Source organism: Suricata suricatta, chromosome 1, assembly GCF_006229205.1.
Source record: "Suricata suricatta isolate VVHF042 chromosome 1, meerkat_22Aug2017_6uvM2_HiC, whole genome shotgun sequence".
Lineage (NCBI taxonomy): Eukaryota > Metazoa > Chordata > Mammalia > Carnivora > Herpestidae > Suricata > Suricata suricatta.
Window position 1 is genome coordinate 10,820,859 of NC_043700.1, and position 16,656 is coordinate 10,837,514.

Sequence of the window (16,656 nt, forward strand, 5' to 3'; positions counted from 1 at the left end):
TGGGAGGTGGAACTTAGCTGTGGGCAGGCCAGCGTGCCCTGCTCTGTGCCAGTTAACTAAGGTTGATAATTCTTGAACCAAAAGATTAATGTCTTTGTCGATGTCTTTGTATTGTCCCAACCACGTCTTCTGCGTGAACACATAATTAGAAGTTTATTATACTTAGTGTTTTTTCTGTAAGTCTCTGTCTGCTAAAATGAAGGCTATTTTTAAGTGAAAGAAAATAATTACTAGGATGGAATTTATTTTCTACTATTTCACTTTGCTAGTCAAAGTGAATGTTACACCATTTCCCAGTCAGCTTTGAAGATGGCAATAAAATCAGCAAGTTCTATTCTCTTCCAGAATTACTTTTTAATTTCGTATTTTAGATTTACTACCTGTCTCTCCTTGTCTCTAACAGCTTAAAGCCCTTTCCTTACATCTGCTGCTCATAGAATCCACATAAGTCATGAAGCCAATGATAGCACCAGCTATGAAAAGAAGCAATACCAATTAAGGTGAAGTAGTGCTCTTGCCTTGAAGAAAGTTATGTGTTAAGCTGAGGGATAGTTAGGAAACTCACTTCATAGCCCTTATGTGAGGGAGAAAAAACTCTACAGTGAGTGATTTCAAAGAGGTGGGCAGTCCGAATAACTGCCAGCACCGTTATTCTATTCTGTGTTTGTAGATTAATAGGGTCAACAATACATCCTTATTTGTTGGTGTATTTAAGGAGTATATACATAATCTTTGTGCAGAAGGGATTACTTGCTTTGGGAATGGGAGGAAAGATGAAATTTTTGAAAAAAAACCTTGAACATCTTTTCACCAAGTTATCATCTCTACAAGACCTTCTGTCGGAAAAAAGTCCAGGTGTTGTGCTGGCTCTTGTGAGGCCGTGAAACCAGGAGAGATGTGCTCCCTTTGACAGTCATGTCTAGAGACTCAGGGCACCTCTAGAAATGACTCTCTTCACCATCCCTCAACCCTCCTTCTCTAAAATAGAGAATGCTCCATTCCAAGATGGATGAGCCTGCAGTAGATCCCTTTTTAGTCCTGTCTTCCTGACTACCACTTCTAAAAATGTGGAGGTTCCTCAAAAAACTATCCGTAGAACTCCCCTATGACCCAGAAATATCACTGCTAGGGATTTACCCAAGGGATACAGAAGTGCTGATGAATAGGGGTACATGTACCCCAATGTTCATAGCAGCAATGTCAACAATAGCCAAATCATGGAAACAGCCTAAATGTCCATCACCTGATGAGTGGATGAAGAAGATGTGGTATATATACACAATGGAGTACTATGTGGCAATGAGAAAGAATGACATATGGCCATTTGTAGGAAAGTGGATGGACCTCGAGGGTGTCATGATAAGCGAAATAAGCCAAGCAGAGAAGGACAGATACTATATGTTTGCACTCATAGGTCTAACAGGAGACCAGGAGAAACCTAACAAAGGACCAGGGGGAGGGGAAGAGGGAAAGAGAGCTGGGTAGAGTGAAGGACACAAATCATGAAAGACTATTGAATACTGAAAACGAACCAAGGGCTGAAGGGGGAGGGGGGAAGGGAGTGGTGCTCATGGAGGGGGACACTTGTGGGGAGAAGCACTGGGTGTTGTATGGAAACCAATTTGACAATAAACTATTTAAAAAAAAAAGTGGAGGGCTAGGTGGAATTACCTTAGCTGCCTTGACCAACCTAAAAACACCTAGCTTAATAAATATCAAGACCCAAGTATTTTTTCCCTGGTAAGTGCTTTTGAGTATTTGGTACTAGTAAGCATGAGAGAGATTCAGGTTCCAATCTGCCCGGTGTTACAGCAAGATGATATAGACACACGGAGCTGCCCTCTTCATGGGGCTTTTGGTCTAGTGTGGTGTCTGATCCCTAGGAGTGATCTATAATGGGTGCATTCAACATAATATATTGAGACAAAACATTCCGTATGATTTATTTCTTCTTCAAGAGAAGATACAAAGAATGTTCTGGAGGCGGGGATAAAAAGACCAAAAGGGTGACACATAGTATACTTGGCTCATCTCTGTTGAAATCTGAGGATGGGCAAACCAGGATTTAAACACAAATAGAGCTTCACGTGTATTTGGTTGGCCCAGTATGGGGACTAGAAAACCATGCTTCTTTATGTGACAGTTTGTAGAGAATATTATGTAGCCGGCCACTCATCCAGCCCTCAGGCTTCCACTTTAGAGTGTCCTTCAAAATCTTCAACAAATACTTACTGAGTGACTATTATGTACTAGACCCAAATGCTGGGGATAACTGAATTTAGGGAGATTTTAAATAATTGTTATAAATGATCTCTGGCAGTGTTCCCAAATCATTAACATAGTCCAAACTGCAAGCATTCTGCTAATAACCGTGCTTTCCTCCAGAGCTTGCTTCTGTCCTTGTTAAATGGTCAGGAACTGTAGTAGTAGCTATGAACTCATTCATAATGTATTGGAGAAAGGTCAGTTGTGTTATGAGACACTAATTTAAATTATAGCATTAGGTGTACATTGCGATCTTTTTCTAAATAGATGATCCTTGATAGTTGAAGCAAATAAAAGTCCTAACAAAACACAAAACCAGAGCCTTTGCAGAAATTACTCATTTCACATACCTTTTTCACATACAAAATTATAAATAATTGTTTTTAAGCTATGGGATGCATGTAAAAACATGCTTTTCTTTTTTACAGAACTTTAAACATTTTGTAACATACTACATTTGCTTAGTTAAAGGAAAGTAATGTTTAAAATATAAATCCAACATACTTTTCTTGTGTCCGTTGGCCTGGGTGGACATTTCAGAGGATTTAAAAATCCTTGGACCATCCAAGTTTTTACACATTGATTGAAGTCATAGTTTAGGACTTAGTATACTAAAGAGTATGTTCCCATCACTTATGCATTTGAAATGTAAAAGGCTTTATTTTGAAGGCACTGAGGCATATTAAAAATAAAATGGAAATTTTCATGCTTCAGATAGAGCCAAGGAGATTTGCTCAATGTCATTTTGAATTCTCCCCCAAATCTAAGAAGTGAATCCCTCAGGTAACATTTGAAACAATTTGAGTACTTGTATTTCTAAAAGAGGAACTTAAAATAACCAAAAAAAATTTTTTAAGCAAAAATGTCTGTGTGTGGAGAGAGATAGACAGCGAGTCTGTGTGTTAAGAAAGAAATCCAAAGAAATTTTAAAATATAGCAATAGTGATCATTTTTAAATTTTAAGTAGTCACTCAATGATTTTTTCCAAAAAAATTAACAGAGCTATAAACAAAGCATCATGCTCTTGTGTCCTCCTCCCAAATGAAAGTCATTCAAATATGCTGTGCAAAGCTTAATGCAACAGGTTATCATTTATTCTGCCTTAGACATTGATTAACAACAAATACACTTTGAACTCTGCTGTCATCTTTGAGACTAAATTATTTGTCAGCATAGAAAACTAAATTTAGACTACTTCACATTTGGTAAAAAAGGAAAGAAAATAATGTCATCTTAAAACACATGACAAGATATATAGCAGGAGGGACAGGGTGGATGCAGTATTTGCTTATCAGAAAAGGCCCAAGTATCTATTTTGGTGCATCTGACAGCAGTAAATGAAGATCTCCAAAGAAATCAACAAGCTACTTGGAAAGACATCTGAGCAAAAAAACGTCCCAACTGCCATTAAAATAACAATGGAAAGAAAAAGTTACATTGTCCTATGAGTAGATTGTGTAAAATAAAAACCCTTAATGAGCCCAATTTATGGTAAGAATAGGAAAAATTAAAAGTTTAGATACTTAAGGTGGTATTACAGGGTCCCACATGACAGTGGACACCTATTATCTCGGGGGGGGGGGGGGGGGGGGGGAAGCTAAATGCATGTCCGCATTTCCTCTTGAGTTAACTCTATGAGGCATGGATTTCCTTGGCATGTTGCTTTGCATATTCCTGTTAATTATTCCTATAGGCTGTGCTCCCCCAAGGAAGAGGACCACTTCCCACAAAATTGTACAAGATTTTTCCTCCATCCCCATCCCCATCCTCATTTCTTATTGTTCTCTTGACCTTGGTCCAGCTACACTGTTTTCATCAAATTTCTCCAAGCGCCTTCCCTGCCTCAAGATTCTCACAATTGCTTTTCGTCCTTGAGCTCTTCACTTTTCTCTGTCCTTGGGTTCAGGTCCACCTGTGGGTTCTCCTGTCCCTGGAAAAAGCTTGCTCTGTTCTCCTCCTCTGCCAACAGCTTTTCCAATGACTCCCTGGCCTGGCCCATCTCCCAGGGTCCCTCCTTTAAAGGTCTCACAACCATCGGAAAGCGTCTGTGTGTCCGTGTGTCCATCTCCCGTCTTGCCCCCACCCAGGAGGCAGCTCCAGGAGAACCAGCTTCCTGTCGGCCTACTTAGTTCATTGTACTTTCGGGGCCTACAGTGTGTTGCCCTTGACTCTAAGAAGCCAGGAAAGAATGAAGAATTAAGAGTTGATCAGTTTGGTTGATCCGAAGTATTATGTTGGTATCACATGGCCTAAAGAGGGGAAGATACAGTAGCTTCCCTTAGCCCTGTGCATATTCAAGCCCCCTTTCCTCAGAAGTGATTCCAGGAGAAAGATTAATTCTTGGTGAAGGGTCAGGGATACGCTTCTCTGTTCCAGCAGTTTTATGCCCAAGGCTGTGTATATGGAAATGCTAGTAGTTGGTAAGCAGCTCTGCGATGGAGAACTCTCCCATCTACAAGTGGGTTCAACGACTGCGTGCATGAAGCAATGGAGAGGGCGTCCGAGTCACACCACCTTCACTAGGGCCCCTCGCCATATACTTTGATGCGACTCTTCAAGGCCCTGAAAGTGGATGTGCTGCTAACAGCTATTTCCTTGCACTGAGCAGTCACCCAGTGGGGCCTGCAAATGTGGACAGAGGAAACGTAAACCAGTTTATTTTGAGCAGCTTTTTTGTGATTCTAATGATTTCCAGTGCTTCTCAGATGACTTCTGAGAAGTTAACAGCCATCCATCTCAAGTCAAAAACTACATTTAGAGAGATCAATGATGCATAATAGTCCTGCTGCTTGGCAGGGTGAATTCTCATTCTCAAAAATCTACAGCCTGGAAAGTCATCCCGGAGCACTTAAAAGAGCTTCCAGAAATCGACACTGTGTCTATGATATTATGTGAAGCGTGCTCAGACGTGTGTTGAACTAAAGCAGTATGATGTGATGTGCATGCTTAAAAAAAGTGTGTTTACAGTAGTCATGTTAGTGAAGGTTTAGTCCTTTTACAAAGATCATTGAAAGCATTTTATTGCATGGGCTTTATCACTTAAACAAAGAATTCTTTTTTTTTTTTTCAGCCAGATCCTTAGAGTTTTCAAGGTATGAAGAAGATGAAACTTTTCCCTGTCCTTGATTTCTTTCCCCCGTCCCTTTTCATGAGCTGCGTAGCATGGGGACATTTAGTTTTATTTATCACATGCATCAGTTTGTGTATTTATATATGTGTCTGAGAAATCTTTTTTTATTTAAATATTTTATTACCAAGTTGGTTTTCATATAACACCCAGTGCTCTTCCCCACAAGTGGCCCCTCCATGACCATCACTCCTTCCCCTTCCCCCCTCCCTCCTCAGCCCTGTTTGTTCTCAGCATTCAGCAGTCTCTCATGATTTGCTTCACTCCCTCTCCCCAACTCTTTCCCCCACTTTCCCCTTCCCATGGTCCCCTATTAGGTTTCTCCTGCTAGACCTATGAGTGAAAACATATGATATCTTTCCTTCTCTGCCTGACTTATTTCACTTAGCATGACTCCCTCTAGGTCCATCCATTTTGCTACAAATGGCCAGATTTCATTCTTTCTCATTGCCATGTAGTGTTCCACTGTGTGTGTGTGTGTGTGTGTGTGTGTGTGTGTGTGTGTGTTGATCCATTCATCAGCTGATGGACATTTAGGCTCTTTCCATGATTTGGCTTTTGTTGAAAGTGCCACCGTGAACATTGGGGTACCTGTGCTCCTATGCATTAGCACTTCTGTATCCCTTGGGTAGATACCCAGCAGTACTATTGCTGGGTCATAGGGGAGTTCTATTGTTAATTTTTTGAGGAACCTCTACACTGTTTTCCAGAGTGGCTGTACCAGTTTACACTCCCATCAACAGTGTAGGAGGGTGCCTGTTTCTCCACATCCTCGCCAGCATCTATAGTCTCTTGATTTGTTCATTTTAGCCACTCTGACTGGCGTGAGGTGGTATCTCAGTGTGGTTTTGATTTGTGTTTCCCTGATAATGAGTGATGTTGAGCATCGTTTCATGTGCCTATAGGCCATCTGGATGTCCTCTTTGGAGAAGTGTCTGTTCGTGTCTTCTCCCCATTTCTTCACTGTATTATTCGTTTTTCAGGTGTGCAGTTTGGTGAGTTTCTTGTAGATTTTGGATACTAGCCCTTTATCTGGTATGCCATTTGCCACTATCTTTTCCCATTCTGTAGGTTGACTATTAGGTTTTTGTTTTTTTTTTATTGTTTCCTTTGCCGTGCAGCTTTTTATCTTGATGAGGTCCCAACAGTTCATTTTTGTTTTTGATTCCCTTGCCTTTGGGGATGTGTCGAGGAGGAAATTGCTGTGATTGAGGTCAAGGAGGCTATTTTCTACTTTCTCCTCTAAGGTTTTGGTGGTTTCCTGTCTCACATTCAGGTTCTTCAGCCATTTTGAGTTCATTTTTGTGTATGGTGTAAAAAAGTGGTCTAGTTTCATTCTTCTGCATGTTGCTGTCCAGCTTTCCCAGCACCACCAGCAGAAGAGGCAGTCTTTTTTCCATTACCCTTTCCTTGATTTAACTCACTCCTTTTTCCCATTCCAGTCTATCCGTCTGTCTGTATGGAGGCTGTTTTGCTTTACAAAGCAGTAGCCATTCTAATGAACTTGAAGCAGCGGCTTGGGGTGATAGAAAATGTCTTACTTAGTGCTTTATCCTCCAACAGCATCTCCACAGTGTACGCAGTAGGGTAGCGTGAGATGGTCCTGCCCGCTCTGGTCGTAGCAGGCTGGGCTCTGAGGTCAGAGCCCACATTGATGATGAGGGTGCTTCCCTTACTCATCCCAACTAGAAATCCTCCGACAGTCTCATAAGCCTCTGGAACTTGGGTGGGTACATTTCAAGAAGAAGAATATGTGTAGGAAGATTTTTGTAAAATAATTGTATTGAAGCATCCGCATGTTGGCATTATAAACTTCCTCCTGCTGGACAATGTAAAATTTGCCCGTTTATGACATAGAAGTGTTAGGTTAAAAGGTTGGTATTTAAATTTCTTTTTTTTAATAGTTTGTCAAGTTGGTTTTCATGTAACACCCAGTGCTCATCCCAACAAGTGCCCTCCTTCACGCCCATCACCCATTTTCCTTTCTCCTCGTCCCCCATCAGCTTTCAGTTTGTTCTTAGTATTTAATAGCCTCCATGGTTTGCCTCCCTCCCTCTCTTTAAGTATTTTTTCCTGTTCCCCTCCCCCATGGACCTCTGTTAAGGTTCTCCTGTTCGACATATGAGTGAAAACATATGGTATTTATTCTTTTATGCCTGACTTATTTCACTTAGCATAACACCCTTGAGTTCCATTCATGTTGCTACAAATGGCCAGATTTCATTCTTTCTCATTGCCATGTGCTATTCCATTGTATATATATATATATACCACATCTTCTTGATCCCTTTGTCAGTTGGTGGACATTTAGGCTTTTTCCATGATTTGGCTATTGTTGAAAGTGCTGCTATGCACCTTGGAGTACACGTGCTCCTATGCATCAGCACTTCTGTATCCCTTGGATAAATTCCTAGCAGTGCTACTGCTGGGTCATAGGAGAGTTCTATTGTGAATTTTGTGAGGAAACTCCAGACTGTTTTAATTGTCTTTTTTTTTTTCTTAATTGTCTTCCAACTCAACCCACCAATGGACAAGGTCTATTGATCTTCAAATGGTATTTTAATTAATATCATTCCATCAAATTCTAAAATGTGGAGACTGTTGATTGAGAACTCACTTTCGAATCTTATAAAATCAATGTATTGTTTCGTCTTAAGTAGAACTTTGACAGTCTAGTTACACCTGTTGTTAACTCTACCTCACACTTTTTAATAAAGAATCTCAGGTTATTTTCACCTCTCCAACCTAAAAGCAACTTTTTATGCATGGTTCACACATACACATTGCCTTTTTTTGGGAGTGATCTTGCATTCCTTAATTCCATTAGATTTTTATTACAGTTTTAATTGCAACTGCCAGAGAGAATTTGGCATTTTGAAGCTCTGTGAGCCATTCTAAGTATAACAAGAAAGTAGTACATTGTTTAAAGAGTTTGGTTAGGCCTTTGTGTTTTGTCCCAGGTTAATCTCTTGGTACTTGCAGGGCCCTAGTCAACATTTGAGAGTCCTTTTTATCTGCATGTCCAAACCTAAAATGAAGTGATAGCAAGTACTCACTGATTGTGGCATAACTAGATGTTGCCTTTGCAACATCATCGACACACAGGCCATCCAGTGTGTTGATTGTCTTCTGTGTGGGTCTGAGATACCCGCACCCCGATTCCATATCCTCACCACCCCCAGATCATTGACGTAGCTGTTGGATTTGAAGTACCTGGGTTTGGGGGCGTCTGGGTGGCTCACTTGGTTGATTGGCAGACTTCAGCTCAGATCATGAATTTACAGTTCATGAGTTGAGCCCTGCATTGGTGGCTGTCAGCATGGAGCCTGCTTTGGATCCTCTGTCCCTATATCTCTCTGCCCTTCCCCACTTGTGTGCTCTCTTAACTAAATAAATAAAACATTAAAAAATAGGTACATAGGTTTAACCTTTTGATTTATGGCTTGGGGTTGTGAGATTTGCGAGTTTCTTGAGGCCAGGCACAGACCTTCTCAAGGATCTAGCACAGATCCTAGTGGGATCACATTTTGTTGATTGAGAAAATGCACCCATAAAAGTGATTAAAGTATTTGCTACTGTCTCCTACCTTTCTAGTCTTCCTTCTAGGTCTTTCTGTGCATCTAATCTGAGTATTTCAGGATCAGGTGTGATCCACTGAGGAAAGCAGCTTTCTTGCAGTGGTGTTAAGAACATTGAAGCCTGCAAATTTTTCCCCACAATTAAACACAAACGGATTTCACTATAAAATACTGGGTCTCTGTTAACACGTTACCTCAAAGTAAACAAATCAAAGAAATTAGACTTTATTAAAATTGTAGTGAAGCAAGGATGCCTGATGAATAAATCACAGTAAATAAACTAGGGATCGGATCTGAAAGGAGTTTGTATGTTGCAGTACTCGGGATCAAAATACAGTAACTTTGAGTTTTGGTATTTTCCATGACCTGTTAAAGTGTTTTCTTTCAAACAAGATCTATTTTTATATAGCTGTCCCAAATGCTATATTTGAGAAGGCATGTTATCAACAAATATATTTTCATAAAACAGAGCATTTTATGGAGTTTAAAGGAAGAAGGAGAAGACATTTATACAATTAATACATAGTTGGAGATACAAATTTTGTGTTCAGATGTTAAGCACAATGGATCTACAAGGCAGATTTGTCATTAGGAATAGCGGCTCATGGTTAAATGTGGCATAAGTAAGTGGCAAAAGGGATCATTACAGAACAAAAATTAAGAATATAGGCTTTGTGGAATCAGTCTTTTTTCCCCCCTCAGACATTGAAACAGTACATGAACTATACAGCAGGAAAGGGGAAATGCTGTATATGGAATAAGTACTATATGTTCTGCTTAGTATTGTCTGTCATCAGTTTTATCTTCTAAACTGCACATAGGTAATTTTCACCAAAGGACACTGAGGCTCAGGGAGTCTAAATACCTTGCTTAAGATTCCAGGCAGTAGGTGACAAATCCAGGATTTGCCAGATGCCTCTCTTCATGATCTTTCCAGTAGTGCTTGGTGAAGCTCGAACAAACCAACACCAGGAGTACTGCCCCAGTCTGAGAAGTAGGGATGTTTTCTGAATGAAAGGTCACCTTCATTAAGCTTTTAGAAAGGAATAAAATGTGTACTCAGAAGCAGCAAGCATACATCACAATCGACAATAAAAACAGCTTTGAAACTAAAAGCATTTTTTTTTTCTGTGGAAAGTAAAGCAAAAGAATAAAATATTTCAGACTACAGGCCTGGAAAGAGTCAATGAACTTGACCAGTTACTGGTCCCTGGTGACTTTCAAGAGAAGAGTTTTGGTGGAGGGTTTAACATGGACTAAATACTCCAGTAAAGGAGTAGGATGAACTACGATGTTTGCATTCTCACCACTTTCCAGAAGCTGCTTGAAGCCTGTGATCTCATGGATACTTTGGGCTCTGAATTATTAGGATCATTTTACAGATGAGGACATGGACTCAGGGTGGTCAAGGAATCACCCAGAGGCAGCCAGCTTGTGAGTGTGAGAACTGCGAGGGATTTATGGATGGCCCAAATACAAATGAATGGCTTTGAACAACATTATGTCCACGTCCCTAAGGGATCATTGAATAATGATGCAGGAAATCTAAGAGGTGATCTATATGATGGAGAGAGATCTCTGGGTAGGAGGTGGGGGGGGAGGAGGAGGGAGTGACACAGTTGAAGGGCATGATACTCAAGAAAAAAGGGATTGCTTCATTTTCTGAGAGTTAGGAATGGAGCCCAGAAGTGTTGACGCCCAGCTTAGGGCAAAAGCTTGGAGACGGGGAAAGAAACATGTCCAATCCACATGCTCTGTCATCTTTCTATACCGCTGTGTCAGGTCCTTTATTTCTGCCCTGCTTCAGATGTCTGACCCTGTTGGGGCTGCTCCTCCTACCAGAAACAGTCATCTGCTCTGCCTGGTTAACAGCAGGTTTCAGCTATTTGTGTGGCATTTCTGTACATGATATCCCCGACTATGGAAAAACATTGGATGATGTCTACAAAGGCAAACAAAATACCTAGAGGGGAGAAATCATTAAATGAGAATTTTTTCTTTTCCTGTGGCATCATGACTCAAGGAGAATTTTCTCATCTAAGAGATTTGAGTCTTAATCTCTGTATTGTTCAGCAGGCACACACTGGAGTATGGCTGGATCCATTGTCCTTGGTAGAGGGTGAGGGTACATGCTTTGTGACACAGGCCCATGGTATGTTGCCAGGTGAGTTTCTGAAGCAGAACATGGGTGTATCAGTGGGTCTGATCATTCCGCAGAAATTCTGTGTATGTTACAATGGAGATATTACTTTAGACCACTGCTTCTCAACTATTGTTGTGATTCATCTAGAGATCTTGTAGAGTACAGATTCTGATTAAGTCTGAAATAAATTCTTGAGGTTTTGCAATTTAAACAACTTTGTAGATGATGTATGTCTTATCTACTCAGGCTGCTATAACAAATATACCATAAGCTGGGTCACTGAAACATTAATCTCTCATAGTTCTGGAGGCTGAGAAGTCCAAGAGCAGGTCACAGGTAGGTTTGATGTCCAGCGAGGACTGAGGACTCTCTTCCTACTCCAGATGGTTGTCTTCCTGCTGAGTCCTCATGTGGCAGTAGGAACTCCAGACCGCTGTCATGTCTGGAGGTATGACTCCCATCCATTAGGGCTCTACATTGATGACCTAATCATTTCCTAAAGGCTCCACTTCCAAATACCAACACTCTGGTGGTTAGAGTCTTAACATAGGATTTAGGGGGGACACACTCAGTGCCTAACAGGGCCAAAGGTACTGATCCTCCAAGGACACTTGGTTTGTAAGGCCATGGAGAACTCTTGTCAGCTGCATGTACCTTAAATGTCCCCTTCTGGTGGAGATTGCCTGGGTTGCAGTCCACACTAGCTCTTCCTAAGCTATTGGTGAGGCCTCTGTCTCTTGGATGCAAACTACTTCCCCAGGGATGATTCCATATTTCTCTTCCCCCTCACCATTTGGTGTGACACGGCAACGGTAGCTTGATGACAGTTGTGGCGTCCATGTGTACACCGTTGGAAATCAGCAAATACTACCCATAAAGACATTGCTTAATAGTTTGTTCTGTTAGTATTTTATGCCAAATTTTGAGGCGTAAAACAATTTAATTCAAAGAATTGCTTCCACTGCATTTAATTTCTGCAACATATTAATTCATGAGAATTTGTGAAATGCAATGTCTAGGCGGCCTAATGGGTTTTATTTGCAAAGTTTTCTAGGCTTAGGAGTAAGCAGAGTGAAGTAGAATGCCCATTTCCTATGACTTGGGTTATTCACAATGCGGCATGCTTGTTAGAAAGGCTACGATGAATTATTAGTAGAGCAGAATTTTGAACCTCATCTGGAGGAGCCCTTACTGTAGTTGGGCCTGGGTTTCCTGTTAGTTCCAATAAGGACCTTTGCTGCAAGTACTTTATTTTCAAAAAGGCAACTGCATAGCCACAGTTACATGTTCTTTCACTGGGAAAATGTGCACTGGGTGAAAAGCAGCCAACTTAACAAACACCAACACGAACCCGGGATTGATGTAGCAAGTTGTCAAGAAGTAAGTGGCCTGGGTCAAGTTGTCTCATTAGATTGGGATTACGGTTGGTGCCAGTAGTCATAAAAGTCCCAGTCAAATAAATAAGCATGCAGTGTTTCTTTAGTGGGAGAATGGTAAAGGGAGGTGTGAGGTGGGGAGCCCAGCAAGGTGATTGCTTAACAGGTGAAAGAAAGTGCTACAAAACATTGCTGAAACGAACTTCAGGCTAAGTGGCAGAGTGGTTTCCATGTAGGGACTCGGGCTCAGCGATCACAGATGGAGTGTGAGGCAGCGGAAATCCCATGAGATCTTGTAGGACTGCTTTGGAATGGAAAAATGAACTTCACTGAATGTTTCTCGTTCTACCCGCTCCTCTGTCTGCTCTAATAAATGTGCTTAGATGTAGTGAAATTGTTCTTGGGATGGGCAAGAGCTGAGATGGAGGTGGGAAGATGTGGAGGGCCATTGTTAATTAATAACTGGATAGTAACTCTCAAGGTTGGCTCTGCATTTAAGATGCTCATGGGGGGAAAAGCAGGAAGACCCACGGTGTTAATGTGGGTCTTGTTTGAAGAATGGCTTTACCATCATGATTATTTCATTATTTCCCTTCATCAGAATAGAATTCAATTTTGAATTATTAGTAGGAGATTGAGCAGGAGTTTGAAATATTCTATCACCTGGGTTAAACATCAGAATGTATATTGAGCTTGTAAACAGCATTCTGTCTATAACAATTCACAAGGCTACTTTTCGTGTGTGATTTCCAATGGAGACAGATCTAAGCTTTGTGGAAAATATCTTAACTGTCTCATGCAAGTAACAGATATTGCAAATTTGGGAGTTGCTGTCAGTTTTTGTTCTTCTTTAGCAATCACTATAGTTAAGGCACATTATACGGTTATCAAAGCGTTGGGGAAGGCAGCAAACTGCAATAAAATTAAAAGTGGACTTAGAGAGCTTGGCAATGTTCCACCAAGGTTCTATCACTGACTTGTCATAAGAGACATTGATGAGTCCTTTTAATTACCTGTGCTTCTGTCTCCTAACATAAAGGAAAAGAGTATCTCTATTAGGAGGTCTCTACAAACTTTCTGATGCCACCATTAGTCTCAGATTTCAAAATGGAAACCTCTTTCACAACTAATGTGACATTGCTCTGAGGTTCCCTACAAAGAACATTACAATGAATAATCTCATCTCCCTTTTCTGCCATTTCTGGCTCCTGAGACATGTTGGCCACAGAGCATGGTGTCAGCAAGATGGTTAAAGCTGAGAAGATGGGATGGGCTCACAGCAAACCGACGTTGTGGTCAGCGATCTGTTCATAAGCCAGCATTACAGACGAAGTTCATTCTGTGTTTAGGTAACACAGACCAGCCTGAAGCTCCTTGCATAACCGGAGTATCACTGTCTCAAATACTATGAAGATACTTTGACTATGAAATTGAAAACATGGGGTATTTTTAGAGTAATAAGATAATATGTAAACTTGAATTACAGCACTAGTCCCCTCAATGGAAGATGATGGTGTATTTTGGTGCTCCCACCCCTCCCAGACATTTGATAATATATGAGGACTTTTAATTATCACGACTGGAGTGGAGGTTCTGCCATGTGGTAGGTAAGAAGCCATGGATGCTGCCAGACTTAGCACAGTTTACAAGACCACCCTATCAAGAAAGAATTATCCTTTCCCAAATGTCAGTAGTGCCAAGGTCAAGGTTTTCTGAATTAAGAGAATCTTCCAAAATCAGCCATCCAAGAGGACTCATTCAAATGAGTAAATGCTGGGGCTCCTAGTTGGCTTACTCGATTATGCATCCAACTCTTGATCTCAGTTCAGGTCTTGATCTCAGGGTTGTGATTTCAAGCCCTACCTTGGGCTCTGGGATGGGTATGGAGCCTACTTAAAACTGCTGTTTAATTCCACGTCACAGATGGGGAAACTGGGTAGGCACTGAAACATCACATAGAACATGGACTTGAAGTGAGAACTTGAACACAGTCTTGCCCCCAGTTCAGTGTATTCCTTGTAGTTCCTCAAAATTTGGTCAGCAGGACAGGGGATTAGAACCAAGTGTAATGATCTGAAAACAAAATCAAAAACTTTCTATGTCTACTCTCCTCTGAGCACAGCTGAGTGGTGGAACCGGTATCTTACCCAGCAAAGGGGAGTGAGTATCTGCATTTTCAGAAGTCCCCATGTGAGTATAATGTGCATGGACATTGGGACAACACTGTACCAGACAAGATGTTTACTGGGTATCAAGAATTGTTCACGGAACTGAAAAGCAACAATATATAGAGAAAAGTCAGAGGTACAGAGAGGTTCTTAAATCATGGTCCATCGTCCTACAGAAAGGTTCAAAATACGAAATTATCTAACACTGTGAATCATGCACCATAACTATGTAAAATTGAAAAAAAAATGGCTTGCTGAGGCTTGATATTATCTGTCGATCTCCCAGACCTGTGCTTCAAGTTGAACAGCCATCAAAGGAGGCACACTCTGGTGGACCAGCTATGTGGATGACTAGCATAAAATCCTCATCTTGTCAGAGCCCTGGGTTTACTCACTCTTTGGACCATTTAACTTTAGCTAGACAGAAATTACAGTCTGCCACTCCATACGTGCCCCCGTAACAGCACGTCTCATAAATGCCATCTGCCTTTTGCCACCGGGAAGACTGAGAATGAAGGAATGATTACATCTTCGCCATTCATCCTTCTCACGTAAAACCTAAACCAGGTCAAGGCCACCGAGGATAGGTAGCCTCAGATTTGTATTTAAGGCACGGGGTTATAACATTTTACCTGTCACTCCACAGGAGCAGAAACTCCTCTGAAAATATTAGGTCTGTTTTGATTGAGGTGAGTCCCTGGAACTCCTGGTCCCCTGTTTTGGTGCCCCAGGCCTTCATAGGAGAGTCTGAATGTAGAACCTAGAAGCTAAAAGAAAAGTGTTTGGATAAAATCTATTGATAGCAGCCAATTGTAAACCTGCTTTATATCAAGAATCTTCAAGTTTATTCTCTAGTCCTTAACTGAAGTAAATGATTATGCCTTCCTGTAATGAGTTAAAAATTCAGCTAAATATTGTGACTGAACCAAGTGAAAGTAAGTGGGGGGGGGAGTGTTGTGTTGTTTGTTCACTGCTGCATGTGAGAGCATCACATGCCATGCTGAGTGAAATGTAACGGGCATCGCCTGGCATGTCTGAAGATTGCCCCTGCTAAGTGGAGAGGGTCCTGAAAGCAAATTGTGCAGTGATATTTGCTGATGGTGTGAACGTCACAGCACAAGAGCAAATTTGTTTTCCTGGAAAGCTTGTTACTCTCTATTGGCAGACTCCACCTTAGTCCGGTTTTCGAAGAACACTGATCACAACGCATGCTTAATAAGATCAACAAAACGCTTGAGTGGGAAAGATTCTAATGGTCCAGTCTTCTAATAATTCCCCCAGGACAGTGTCCAAGATAATAACAGCAAGAGTCCTTCCATTTAGTCTCCTAGCGTGGAAAAGAGAAAATGAATCCTTTCACTGTGTAGTGGAAATTAAAAAAGAATATATAGGGGCGCCTGGGTGGCTCAGTTGGCTTCGGCTCAGGTCGGATCTCGCGTTCATGGGTTCGAGCCCTGCGTCAGGCTCTGTGCTGACAGCTAGCTCGGAGCCTGGAGCCTGCTTCCGGTTCTGTCTCCTCCTCTCTCTGCGCCTCCGCCTCTCATGCTCTGTCTCTCTCTGTATCAAAAATAAATAAAACATAAAAAAAAGAATATATATTTTAGTTTCACAAACATCTAGTTACATAGATTACCTGAATTCTATTAACAAAATAAACTCAAAGATATGTAAATGAAACCCAAAGTATTTAAAGAAGGCCCAAATTATGTTTATTTTAAAGAGTCCTCTAGGGGCGCCTGGGTGGTTCAGTCAGTTGAGCATAGGATTTTGGCTCACAGTTAATGGCTTTGAGCCCCGGGTTGGGCTCTGTAGAACCTGGATCCTGCTTTGGAATCTGTGTCTTCCTCTTTTTGCTCCTCCCCCACCCCCTGCCTCAACAATAAACATTAAAAAAAAAATTAAACACCTCCGATTCCAACAAAACACCCAGATGTTGATTTTTGGTCTACAGTAGAGCCAAGCATGGGTAATGGGGGGAAAAAAAAAGGAAAGAAAGAAA